Here is a 14,833-nt window from a genome sequence, read left to right as displayed (position 1 = left end):
TTCAACCGAATAGAGTCAACCTCGTTTTTCTTTGATCATTACAAAACTTCACAGTAATCAATCATTTTTCTTTTTCTTTTGAGTTTGAGTTCTCTCTCTCTCTCTCTCTCTCTCTCATTTCAACCTTTGCCTATACATAAACATATGAGTCAGAACAATTTCTGCCCCATCATAAAACAAAACAAATTCAATAACGGAGAGAAAAGAAAAGTGTTTTATTTTAGGTACCCTTGTAATAAAGATCAAAGGAGATGGGGAGGGGGGGGGGGCACGAAAAGAACTTTGCTCTCGCACATCTCTTTCACTCTCTCTCTCTCTCCCTCCCTAGCTCCGCTCTCTCTCTCTCTCTCTCTCTGGCCGTGCAAACATCAACCAGGAAACATATTGTTTACATACGAGCACCTTTTATGTCAAAGATCTAATTGGTTTATAAGCAGACAAATAACTGTTCTGAAGTGCATTATGATTATACCTGTAGTTTCCTATTACAAATGTTCTTGTTATGAAAGTATAAAGGAATGACAAATTATATTTGGCATTGCTCCAGAATGGTTCAAGGCAACACAACCTCAATAACTATGTGTACATCATGAAGTATGTCGCCATTCAGAAAAATAGAATGACTAAAGGGAAAATTGACAATTGCAATATGAGTTTTCTCATTCTTTGAATGTCAGTTTGGGAGAATAGTATAGTTAAAGCTGATATTCTAAGCAAATTAATGTCCCCTAATTTGGTAACTACGGCAAGCATATGTTATTTATAAGTTTTTCAATTACATAGTATATCACAACAAAGTTCTGGCTACTCGAAATCCTTGATTGAAATGTCGAAAATATCCGCCTCTCTTTGCATAGAAAATCAGTCACGGCACTGGTCTACTATATACATCACGTCCGGGAAATAGTATATTCACGTACCTGGATGTTCCATAGATAGCATGTGCAGAGTGATACGATTTTCTGCTTATTTTTGTTTCAAAGGCTGAAAAGTCTAATAAATCATAATTCTATGTACAATTCTTTACCTTCCCCTAATATTTCATAGTATTAATATCAATTCCCCTATTAAACATTATGGCATATACATGCCAACGATGTGCTATTAGTCGATATTTTCACCATGTAATTTTCGTTTTGGTGTTGAAATTGGCCCAGGCACGGAGTGAACAGTAGCTGTCTGGTAAGTGGACCCATGCACAGTTCATTACCATACAGCGATCTCCCGATGGTTTCTTCTTCCTCTTTTCCATGTCTTTCGCCTTCTTGGCCCTGAACATCCTTCATCAACCAATTCTGACATCGGTAGTCAGGAGCAAGTCTTTGTTGTTAGTTGTTTTTCTTAGCTGGTAACGTCGCTTTCATTCTCTAGCAATTGCCGATAAACATATAACTAGCGCACGTACATCACAAGCAAGCCACGCATTAAGCAGCGGCCTGGTCTTACATCCCGATTCTGCTCTCTTCATGAACGTTCGTGCAAAAGCCGCATCACTCGCGGATGAAAATCGTTCGATCACTAATCTTAGACGTTGTCAAAATATTATAGAGGAAGCGCGCTTGCATGATCTCGTTCAAGTTTGATATTTTACAACATAACATGTTTAACTGGTACTGTATCCTTTTTTGAGGCTGTCACACACATCTATGATAAGTACTACCATAGTTCTAGGCCTATTCGTTTTACAAAACTGCTCCTGTACCTTATCTGATGACAAGATAATGCATCTGCCTATTCATACGTGCATGATCTAATCTTGTTTCCCAAGCAGTAAACTCGTCTTAAATCTCTACCAAATAGGTGAATATGAGGATATAAAAAGAAATCAGCGACTGGAAAATGTTGCTTCGTTATTCTTCATTCAAATGAAAACAGAAAATCCATCAAATATACTCCTTAACAACAACAAATCTAAGCTCTGACAGGATAGCATTTACGTAGGGATATCACTGCCATTCACTCTCACTGAGCCCATGAGTCTCGTTCGTGACGTCACGGACAGAGAACCGACTCTACATGCACTTCCGGGTTTCAGCAAAACCTCGTTTCTCTTTGATCATTACAAAACTTCACAGTATACATTCATTTTTCTTCTGAGTTTGAGTTTGAGTTCTCTCTCTCTCTCTCTGTCTCTCATTTCATCCTTTGCCTATACATAAACATACGAGTCAGAACAATTTCTGACCCATCATAAAACAAAACAAGATCAATAACGAAGAGAAAAGAAAAGTGTTTTATTTTAGGTACTCTTGTAATAAAGATAAACGGAGGTGAGGAGGGGAGGGGCACGAAAAGAACTTTGCTCTCGCACATCTCTCTCACTCTCTCTCTCTCTCCCTCTCTCTCCCTCCCTAGCTCCGCTCTCTCTCTCTCTTTCTCTCTCTCGCTCTCTCTCTCTCTCTATTCCTCTCTCTCTAAACATAATGTATACATACCAGCACCTTTTATGTCAAAGTTGTCTTTTATTTTTCTAAAGTTTTCATGAATAGCATACTATTGATATATGCCGTTCCGCTCTTTACTTCTGTTTGACAAAAAACAACGGGATCAAAGTATTGAATCTAATTGGTTTATAAGCAGAAAACAAAAACTCTTCTGTTCATTATTATTATACCTGCCGTTTCCGATCCATTCCAATCCAAAAGATATTTGATATAGCGCCTTTTCCGTGCAGTTACACAGCGCTGCACACACGCTCCACAATGTTTGGCCCACTTAAAAACAAAAGTTAGACACTTCTCAGAGATCAATAAAGTATATGTAGGCTGGTAATAAAGTAATTTCTAGCAGAATAGTTCCTTTGCACTGTTTTGGTTCTTGTTATGAAAGTATAAAGGAATGACAAATTATATTTGGCATTGCTCCAGAATGGTTTAAGGCAACACAACCTCAATAACTATGTGTACATCATGAAGTATGTCGCCATTCAGAAAAATAGAATGTCAAAGGGAAAGTTGACAATTGCAATATGAGTTTTCTCATTCTTTGAATGTCAGTTTGGGAGAATAGTATAGTTAACAAATCATCTAAGTGCTTTCATATTAAGAGGATTACAAGACATTAAAGGAGTAGTTGTAAAACTGAGTCACATCTGCTGATTTGTATATGCAGTGCATGCAATCTTTAACCGAATCGAGTCAACCTCGTTTTTCTTTGATCATTACAAAACTTCACAGTATACATTCATTTTTCTTTTTCTTCTTCTTTTGAGTTTTTTCTCTCTCTCCCCCCGTCTCTCATTTCATCCTTTGCCTATACATAAACATACGAGTCAGAACAATTTCTGACCCATCATAAAACAAAACAAATTCAATAACGAAGAGAAAAGAAAAGTGTTTTATTTTAGGTACCCGTGAAATAAAGATAAAAGGAGATGGGGAGGGGAGAGGCACGAAAAGAACTTTGCTCTCGCACATCTCTTTCACTCTCTCTCTCTCTCCTTTCCTAGCTCCGCTCTCTCTCTCTCTCTCTCTCTGGCCGTGCAAACATCAACCAGGAAACATATTGTTTACATACGAGCACCTTTTATGTCAAAGATCTAATTGGTTTATAAGCAGAAAATTACTGTTCCGAAGTGCATTATGACTATACCCGTAGTTTCCTATTACAAATTTTCTTGTTACGAAAGTATAAAGGAATGACAAATTATATTTGGCATTGCTCCATAATGGTTCAGGGCAACACAACCTCAATAACTATGTGTACCTCATCAAGTATGTCGTCATTCAGAAAAATAGAATGACTAAAGAGAAAATTGACAATTGCAATATGAGTTTTCTCATTCTTTGAATGTCAGTTTGGGAGAATAGCATAGTAAAAAAAATAATCAAAATGTTACATACTGCTTGTAAATGTCGGCTTGCATGGTGATGTAGATATACAGAAGGTTTGCGGGTGCACCATGTGAGAGAGAGGTTGACTATCCTGACGACGGATAGTCAACCTGTTCGAAGCGTCGAGCCACTCCCGCTACTCATCCTCTCCAAGCGCTATAGCTCCCCTTAGAAATATAAGCTAAGAAAGATAACCAACACTCTTTTTTAAGACTATACCAAACAGTCCTGTTCAGGCCTACAAATCCACAAGAAAGATTACCGAGAGTCCTTTTTCAGGACTCCTCAATCCTCCCTCTCTCTCACATGGTGCACCCGCAAGCCTTTTGTATATGTTACATATGGTTGAAAAACTGAGTCACATCTGCTGATTTGTATATGCAGTGCATGCAATCTTCAACCAAATCGAGTCAACCTCGTTTCTCTGTGATCATTACAAAACTTCACAGTATACATTCATTTTTCTTTTTCTTTTTCTTTTGAGTTCTCTCTCTCTCTCTCTCTCTCTCTCATTTCATCCTTTGCCTATACATAAACATACGAGTCAGAACAATTTCTGACCCATCATAAAACAAAACAAATTCAATAACGAAGAGAAAAGAAAAGTGTTTCATTTTAGGTACCCTTGAAATAAAGATAAAAGGAGATGGGGAGGGGAGAGGCACGAAAAGAACTTTGCTCTCGCACATCTCTCTCTCACTCTCTCTCTGACTGTGCAAACATCAACCAGGAAACAAAATGTAAACATACAAGCACCTATTATGTCAAAATTGTGGTTTATTTTTCTAAAGTTTTCCCCCTTTGAATATTTTCATAAATAGCATACTATTGATACATGCCGTTCCGCTCTTTACTTCTGTTTGACAAAATAACATCGGGATTAAGTATTGTATCTACTATGGTTTCTAATCAGAAAAACAACTTTTCTGAAGTGTATTATTATTATACCTGCCGTTTCCTATTAAACATGTCCCTTTGCACTGTTTTGGTTGTTGTTAGGGGAGTATAAAGGAATGAAAAGTTATATTTGGTATTGCTCCAGGGTTGTTCAAGGCAAAACGACCTCAATAAACATGTGTTCCTCATAAAGTATGACGCCATTTAGAAAAATAGAATGACTAAAGGGAAAATTGACAATTACAATGTGAGTTTTCTCATTCTTTGAATGTCAGTTTGGGAGAAAAGCATAGTAAAAAATTCATCAAAGTGTTACATGAGGTTGAAAAACTGAGTCACATCTGCTGATTTGTATATGCAGTGCATGCAATCTTCAACCGAATCGAGTCATTCTCGTTTCTCTTTGATCATTACAAAAATTCACAGTATACATTCATTTTTCTTTTTCTTTTGAGTTTGAGTTCTCTCTCTCTCTCTCTCTCTCATTTCATCCTTTGCCTATACATAAACAGACGAGTCAGAACAATTTCAGACCCATGATAAAAACAAAGCAAATTCAATAACGAAGAGAAAAGAAAAGTGTTTCATTTTAGGTGCCCTTGTAATAAAGATAAAAGGAGGTGTGGAGGGGAGAGGCACAAAAAGAACTTTGCTCTCGCACATCTCTCTCACTCTCTCTATGTCTCTCTCTCTCTCTGGCCGTGTAAACATCAACCAGGAAACATAATGTTTACATATGAGCACCTTTTATGTGAAAGTTGTTGTTTAGTTTCCTAAAGTTTTCCCCCTTTAAATATTTTTATGAATAGCATACTATTGATACATGCCGTTCCGCTCTTTACTTCTGTTTGACAAAATAACATCGGGATTAAGTATTGTATCTACTATGGTTTCTAATCAGAAAAACAACTTTTCTGAAGTGTATTATTATTATACCTGCCGTTTCCTATTAAACATGTCCCTTTGCACTGTTTTGGTTGTTGTTAGGGGAGTATAAAGGAATGAAAAGTTATATTTGGTATTGCTCCAGGGTTGTTCAAGGCAAAACGACCTCAATAAACATGTGTTCCTCATAAAGTATGACGCCATTTACAAAAATAGAATGACTAAAGGGAAAATTGACAATTACAATGTGAGTTTTCTCATTCTTTGAATGTCAGTTTGGGAGAAAAGCCACCTGATACCAATAATCGAGCCAGTAAGGTATCGAAGCAGGTGACCCAAAGTCGCTCAGTATATATCAGAGCAGAATATATATTCTGTAACCCAGGTGACATAGTTGCAATAGTTATGTACTGGAACTATATTGTCTCCTGGATTATACTGATGACCCAGTAAGATACTGTAAAACTAGTCGTCCAGCGCGCGCGCGCTACTCAGCTACTGTAGATCACCGCCTCTGGATTATATTCTGTAACAGTAACTTACTGTGGAAGGCTTGTGCGGAATACGCGTGCGTACGTACCATTAGGCAGACTATGCCATGCTCGACCGGCTGTAGCGGCGGATCCAAGAGTTTTTTTTTAAAGGAGGGGCATGAAGTGTTATATCGGCATGGGACACGGGGCCAAAGGGCCCCGGAAAAAAAAATGAACTATAAGATGCTTTATGGTACATTCTGAGGCATTTCTGAATGCGTAAACTGAACATTTATTTGAAAATTCTGGGCTTTTCCCTGTTTTTTCGGAAGGAAAAGGGGGCATGCACCCCAACGCTCCCCATGGGTCCGGCCCTGGCAAGGCTAGCTAGCTCGACGCGATCCGGCAGGGCTAGCTCTAGCTCTCTGCAGTACGCCCAGGACTGGCGTCGACCGCCGGCGCCGCCGCTAGACCCGCCAGAGTGCCTAGCTAGATACCGTACCTGCAGCTAGCATCAGCTACAGTTTCAGTTGTTCGGCGCAGCTTTTTAGCCTTGCCTATGCTGCTGGTGGTTCCTTGTCTTCACTCCAAAAATATCTACAATGTATACCGTAAGTTTTAAATATGTCTATAGATATTCATCTTAGAGGAATAATCGATTAGGACTAACGTTAGGCCTAGTCTGATATTGTTTGAAAAACATTTGCCTTTGTATTTCATGAATAGATCTAGTCCCAAATATAAACTTTTCTGTGTGTGATTCCATCGTTAATTGTGTGTGTGTGTTGGCAATTTTTCTACGAAAAAGTGTTGTACAATCAAAATTCATCCAACTTGAGCATACCAAATTCCACTTCACACTCCTATAATTTCAATGCATAAGGTCTAGCCATTAATTAACCGGTATCAACCGCATGAAACTCAGTCTAACTAAGTTAAACTAACAAATTACTTTTCCACACACTGGCATGCATAACAGTTAGGTCTACAAAACGAATACCGGTAGCCTAGATCTAGATCTAGATCTAGGCCCACTAAATTATAAATAGGAGAACATGTAAATTATTGTTCAATTGAATATTGAACATGAATCATTATGATGCTTCAAAATCATACTGCAGTTTAAATAACCTAAAAAAATCAGTTCTCTTATTTAATTTGATGATTCACACTCACACTCACAGCTCAAAATCGCGTTGAAAAACTGAAGAAACTACCCCTTGATTTTATTCCATTGCACTTTGTTTCACTAGGGTTTGCGCATCGATAGACTTTATGATAGACTCTATCTAGATCAACAGAAAATTCAAAGAAATTTTGGGCAAACCTTGATGAAACTGCGGCTATTTGTGCTGCTCACTCTCCTCATTTGGCATGTTTGGCGCTATAGCCAATGTACTATGTAGGTATTTCATTTAAAATAATTATTATAAAGTCAAAATGACTAGTATATTGTCTACACATTCTTGGCATTCCACCACTCATTCAAGGACTCTGCACAGTAAAGCCTAACGGTTCATTGTGCGCAATGCTTGCACATGTTATGTCTGTAGATTATATAGGCCTACACGAAGAAAAAAAAATGGTTTATTCACAAAATCAGTAGGGGTGCTAGTACGAGAATAAGCATAGTCCGCATAAACGACAATACCCTCGTAAATGCAGACCATTCGCATCCAGAAAAATAAGGATCATCCGCATTTTCATGAAGGATCCGGATTCCAGATCCGCGCGTTGGTGATGCGAAAAACGGATTCCGCGATGATGCTCCATAATGCATTTTACACTTACGCAGAGACTTTCACGTCATGAACAATAAATCCTAGGGAAGACGGACAACCCATAGAAAGTATAGACGGTGAACTGGAGGTATTTTATTACGCGGAATCCGTTTTTCGCATTAATTGCCAGCATGCGGATCAGGAACCCTGTACCTGCAGAACACCGAAGAAGAAAAAACGTCCGTGAAAATTGCAGACAATCCTTATTTTTTTAGGTCGAGACTTGTCCGCGTTTACCAGGATATTTTCGTTTATGCGGACAATCTTCATTCTCAGACCAGTGCCCCTACTGAAAATGGCAATATTCCTCACATCAATTCCACTCTTAGAGAAATAACTTGGCACAAAGTACCCTGCAGGAAGTCAAGCTAGGGCCATGCAAGGACAAGTAAAAGGGCCACATCCAATCCATTGTAATTTGCAATTATGATTTTTTTTCTTTTTCATAAAGATAGAGAATAATAGGAATAACTCATTGTTAAAAATACACATCACATATGATTTGAACAAAAATACCATGCAAACATTATCTATTTTTCTATTTGGGACTATTAAATGGCAAAATGGAATGATGATGCATTTTGGAGCAGGCAGCATGTTCTTGGCCATCAACACATAATTACCAGGATTTTTCACTGAATATTTTTTAGATGGAATATATTAATTGTTCTTTATGTTATAATTTCATTATATTTTAATCAATCAGATTTTATATGTTTTCATTGAAATGAGTTATCAATGTAATTTTTTTTTGGTAAAATTGTTTCTTAGGATCATACACTGGCCCAACTTTATTTTTGAAGAAAAAAATGTTATTGTTTTGGTAATTACTGTTGTAATCTAACAATACGAACAAGCAAAGGGCGTATACAGTAGTACACAATAAGCACTGACTTGAACAATTCAGGGAAAGCTATTTATAGTGGGAGGGAGGGGGGCGGGGTAATGATCCTATGCACCTAATTCTGCATTGGTGTAGTACGTAGTTCCCATCATTTGCGATTTCCCCAGTGGTGTTATAAATTTGCTTGCATCTTCACATTAGAGTGAATGTTGTTATAGGGTTCTATAGACTACTACCCCCCCCCCCCCTCTGAAAACTTAGCCCCCCCCCCCCTAACCCTCAATTGAAGCTGTTATTCAACCCTTACACTGACAGCAGTGATCAAGGTTGACCTCTCAGTCATGAATATAAGCCATAAGGGGAGGGGGGGGGGGGTTATACTTTGCACCATACAAGTAGGGTGATCCTATGCACCCAATTTTGCATCCAGTGGTTCCTATCATTTGTGATTTTTCCAAACATTATTTAAGTCAATTTTATAAATTTGCTTGCATCTTCAAATTGGAGTGATCGAATGCCGTTTTAGCAATATTTTAATTTTATTTTCATATTGCATCTTTTTAATACAAACAGAAAACCTAACATGCTTGAAGATGTAGAAGATCCTCGCTATCCATCAACCTTCGCAGCTTCTTTTGCCTCACAATTACCTCTGTCACAAGTCCTATCAAACACCGTGCCCGATTCTGGTGCAGATGACAGCACTGGGGACACTTCGCCTCAATTGAAGCTGTTATTCAACCCTTAGACACAACCACTTGCCTCCTAATTACCTGCTATGAAAGAAATTACATATTGTGGTAAGTACATTAAAGCAGCAATGGGAATGTGGGGCTGTCTCACTGACAGCAGTGACCACAGTTGACGTACTCTCAGTCGTATAATCATCAGGGGCGGGGGTCATACGTTGATGCTATACAAGTAGCATGATCCTATATACCTAATTCTACATCCAGTGTTCCAATCATTTGTGATTTTCCCAGAGATTAAGTCAATTTTATGAATTTCCTTGCATCTTCACATTTGAGTGTATTTTGTTTTAGCATGGGGCGTGGGAGGGGGAGGGGGAGGGGGGGGGGGGTCATACTTTGATGTCATACAAGTAGCATGATTCTGTACACCCTATTCTGTTTTAAGTTACGTTTATGAATTTGATTGCATCTTCACATTGATTTGAATGCTAGCTGTCTTAAAATTAGTGTTATTTCATGTTAATATTGCATCTATTATGAACAGAAACCAAACATGCTTGAAGATGTAGGAGATCCTCGCTATCCATCCACCTTCGCAGCTTCTTTTGCCTCACAATTACCTCTGTCACAAGTCCTATTAAACACCGTGCCTGATTCTGGTGCAGATGACAGCACTGGGGACACTTCGCCTCAATTGAAGCTGTTATACAACCCTTAGACACAACCACTTGCCTGCTAATTACCTGCTATGAAAGAAATTACATATTGTGGTAAGTACATTAAAGCAGCAATGGGAATGTGGGGCTGTCTCACTGACAGCAGTGATCATGGTTGACGTACTCTCAGTCATATAATCATCATGGGCGGGGGTCATACGTTGATGCTATACAAGTAGCATGATCCTATACACCTAATTCTACATCCAGTGTTCCATTCATTTGTGATTTTCCCACAGATTAAGTCAATTTTATAAATTTCCTTGCATCTTCACATTTGAGTGTATTTTGTTTTAGCATGGGGCGTGGGAGGGGGAGGGGGGGGGGGTCATACTGAGATGTCATACAAGTAGCATGATTCTGTACACCCAATTCTGTTTTTAAGTTTCGTTTATAGATTTGATTGCATTTGACATTCTTGAACATGTACGATATCCTCGCTATCCTTCCACCTTCACAGCTTTTTTTGCCTCACAATTACTTCTGTCACATACAAGGCCTAACACCATGCCTGCTTTTGGTGCAGGGAGCCTTAAGGGCATTTCCAATTTCCTTTGGTTGTTGCCACTTTTTTTTTAATGAATGCGTTTTAAGCCTTGTAATTGCGATATCTTAGTAATCATTTGAGGTATGAACTTCAAACCTGCTAATAGTATGTATCACTTTAGGAAGACAATCTGATTATATTTTGGGGTAAGTAGGTCAAAGGTCACATAAGGATTTCTCTTTATGCCAATAGAAAAAACTCTCACATTGTTTAATACAAATAACGTTATAGAATTTACACAATGGAGGGATTTTATTTTTTATTTTTTAATCTCTGAAACCCAAAACTGTACAAAATCCAGGAATGAAAATTTAATCTAATGATACTTTGATCTCAAGATATATGTTTTGGCGGACCCACCTCCCACTAGCATAGAGTGTTGAAAGAGTCACACACTTTTTACAGCAAACGTTATTGTTGAGGCATAACATAAACTGTTTTGCGAGAACGTGCAGTTTTCTTCATGTTGGACTGTTTTCAAGATATGTAATTTTTGATCTTTACCAATTAGTATTGCATCTGTTGGATCATTTAGAAGAAACACCTACTTATGATATTCATATTAATGTTTAAATGTGCCACATTAATCTGTACAAAGTAAAAAGGGTATTTATTCAAGATTAAAATGATAGTGTTTAATCCTATATTATACACTATTTATTTAAAAAAAAAATCAGTAATGTGAAGATAAGTTGAGGCTAGCAGTCTGCAATACTTTGAAACAGATAAAGTCCTGCAAAATGTGGGGCTGTCTCACTGACAGCAGTGATCATGGTTGACGTACTCTCAGTCATATAATCATCATGGGCGGGGGTCATACGTTGATGCTATACAAGTAGCATGATCCTATACACCTAATTCTACATCCAGTGTTCCATTCATTTGTGATTTTCCCACAGATTAAGTCAATTTTATAAATTTCCTTGCATCTTCACATTTGAGTGTATTTTGTTTTAGCATGGGGCGTGGGAGGGGGGGGGGGGGGGGGGTCATACTGAGATGTCATACAAGTAGCATGATTCTGTACACCCAATTCTGTTTTAAGTTTCGTTTATAGATTTGATTGCATTTGACATTCTTGAACATGTACGATATCCTCGCTATCCTTCCACCTTCACAGCTTCTTTTGCCTCACAATTACTTCTGTCACATACAAGGCCTAACACCATGCCTGCTTTTGGTGCAGGGAGCCTTAAGGGCATTTCCAATTTCCTTTGGTTGTTGCCACTTTTTTTTTAATGAATGCGTTTTAAGCCTTGTAATTGCGATATCTTAGTAATCATTTGAGGTATGAACTTCAAACCTGCTAATAGTATGTATCACTTTAGGAAGACAATCTGATTATATTTTGGGGTAAGTAGGTCAAAGGTCACATAAGGATTTCTCTTTATGCCAATAGAAAAAACTCTCACATTGTTTAATACAAATAACGTTATAGAATTTACACAATGGAGGGATTTTATTTTTTATTTTTTAATCTCTGAAACCCAAAACTGTACAAAATCCAGGAATGAAAATTTAATCTAATGATACTTTGATCTCAAGATATATGTTTTGGCGGACCCACCTCCCACTAGCATAGCGTGTTGAAAGAGTCGCACACTTTTTACAGCAAACGTTATTGTTGAGGCATAACATAAACTGTTTTGCGAGAACGTGCAGTTTTCTTCATGTTGGACTGTTTTCAAGATATGTAATTTTTGATCTTTACCAATTAGTATTGCATCTGTTGGATCATTTAGAAGAAACACCTACTTATGATATTCATATTAATGTTTAAATGTGCCACATTAATCTGTACAAAGTAAAAAGGGTATTTATTCAAGATTAAAATGATAGTGTTTAATCCTATATTATACACTATTTATTTTAAAAAAAAATCAGTAATGTGAAGATAAGTTGAGGCTAGCAGTCTGCAATACTTTGAAACAGATAAAGTCCTGCAAAGGAAACAAAATGGAGCCTCAAGCACGTTAGGAAATGTGTGTCGAAGTGTTGAAATGAAAAATTATCTTACAGTAGTCTGATTGGTGTCCCTTTTTTTTTATCTCCTGTGCAGCTTTGCTCAAGCTCAGCATCCATTATTACATTATTCCTTCACTTTTTATCAAAATTTAATGAATTTTTTCTTTTCTCTTTTTTTCTTTTATTTGATAGAGCTACTAGCAAAGGAACAACTTCAACACTGCATCAAATGGCTCGACCAAAGTTATCAGTGGAGCAATATTCACCTGGTTTCCCCAAAACAAAACACCACATCCCAAAGAATGGTGAACTCCAGTTGAAAAGACATGCGATTCTGAAATAACCATGGTCATTTCAGACATCTTGCGGGAGAATTAAAAGGGGCAAGAACAGTCAGTGATTTAGATACATTTTACCATCAGGAGCATTCACTGCATTGCACAGTATGTAACTGAATAGTTGGAGAGAAACTGGACTCTGTGTAACTATACTAGACATGACAAGTACAGAAGTACTAGCTAGTAATGGACAAGGAATTTTACTCACGTGAGCAGTTCAAAACCGAATCCAAGTAAGTTTTCCTCAAGTGTATCCAACCAGCCCTTTAAATGCTGCACCTAGACCACAAGGCCATCCAAAACTGCACCACTCCGACAATTCTGGGAGTTATATTACAGTCAGATCTCAAATGGAATTTCCAAGTGTTTGATATGATATCAAGTGCCGGCAAGCGACTATACATTTACGACATCTCAGAGTATCATGTGAAGATCTAGCAGACATCTTCTCGACATATATCCGATCTTCGCTAGAATACGCTTCTCCAGTTTGGTCCACATCAATTTCCCGAACAGTTATCTTGCAGTCTGAAGAAAGTGCAGAAACGTGTCTGCTGTATTATCCTTGGATAAGAACAGTTGTATGAAACCACTCGTTTCTCTCCAGAGTCTAACTTCTTGCCGTCTTGCCCTTCTTGAATCCTTTTCTCTCAAACTGTTTAAGTCATCACGAGATCGAATTATGTTCTACCGCCAACTCGTCGCCAAACCTCTTGCCATGAACTCTGAAACTCTCTACACATAACTATACCCTATTGTAGAACTGAGAGACACCGCACTTCAATTATTCCCTTTATCGTACGACTCCTTAACAACTAACTGTGATTTTAATTATCTTTGTCATGTTTGTATTTATTTATTTTTGCTTACCATATTATTGTTTTTCATTCTTCTCTTTTCCATTCTTCATTCTTTTATCCTCCCCTCTCATGTACTTTTTCTCCTTCTCTCTAAATCAGGAATTAAAGTACTCACATGCATTATGATTATTATTACAATTTTGATTAATTACAAAAGAGTCATCTCAGAATGAAGTATCTTTTTAAAGGTAAAGACCAGTATTGGACACGCCCCAATTTCAAAAAATGAAATGGAAACTCTCATTACCAATCATGTGAAAGAATATGTTTTGACTAATACATGTCCATGATGATACAAAATTTGCCGGGAAACCGCCTACTAATTCATATATTTGGTAAATTTGTTTCTCTCGTGGTCGTGTGAGAGATATAGGGTAGTCCCATATACATCTTTCTGTGTATAGTGCTTGTAACTTTACGAAGAATGGGCCAAATTTCTTATCATTTTGATGATTCCAGAACTTTGCGGATGCTAGATGCTAGATGATCAACCTTTTCTGATCGATTCCACAACATTTCTTTCACAATGCAGTCGCATGACCATTACTGGTCTCTACCTTTAATCAATCTTTTTATTCATTATGTTTAGCTTGTATTTAGGTTTTTCACACCAATTAACCAATGTATCGGTTATTACAGAATTTTAAAATCACAATTATAGGCATGTATTTTCTGAGAGGGTGGTGTTGACTTTTTGTGACTGCTTTTATTTGTGTTTGCGATGGGATTTCATTTCTTTCATTACCCATTGTCGGTTTAATTCAAAACTGTATGAGTTTTAGAGCTCAATAAGTAATAAGTCTTATTTAGGTATCAACAAAAGCTTATACTCTGAACATAATTGTTTGAATATAAGGTTATACTATTTACAATTGCTATACAATTTCTATTTGGAGCATTTTTGGGGTACTAAAGTTCTTGCTAGATGTTAACCCAATGAAAAGTCATGCGTAAACAATTTTCAATATTATTATTCTACTCAAAGAAAAGGACGGGGTGATT

At 37.5% G+C, this 14,833-nt stretch overlaps 1 long non-coding RNA gene across 1 annotated transcript; it reads left to right on the top strand.

The window, feature by feature from the left end:
• The first annotated feature begins 6,290 nt into the window (after positions 1-6,290).
• Positions 6,291-13,957, top strand: LOC115927195. Its single transcript, XR_004065495.1, has 4 exons — positions 6,291-6,699; positions 9,287-9,513; positions 9,950-10,175; positions 12,826-13,957. It is a non-coding gene; the product is annotated as an uncharacterized LOC115927195 (long non-coding RNA).
• Positions 13,958-14,833: the final 876 nt, after the last annotated feature.

This window comes from Strongylocentrotus purpuratus, unplaced genomic scaffold (genome assembly GCF_000002235.5).
Source record: "Strongylocentrotus purpuratus isolate Spur 01 unplaced genomic scaffold, Spur_5.0 spur5_scaffold_20, whole genome shotgun sequence".
Taxonomy (NCBI): domain Eukaryota; kingdom Metazoa; phylum Echinodermata; class Echinoidea; order Camarodonta; family Strongylocentrotidae; genus Strongylocentrotus; species Strongylocentrotus purpuratus.
The sequence above is the reverse complement of the archived record's forward strand: the minus strand, read 5'-3'. Positions and strand labels throughout refer to the sequence as shown.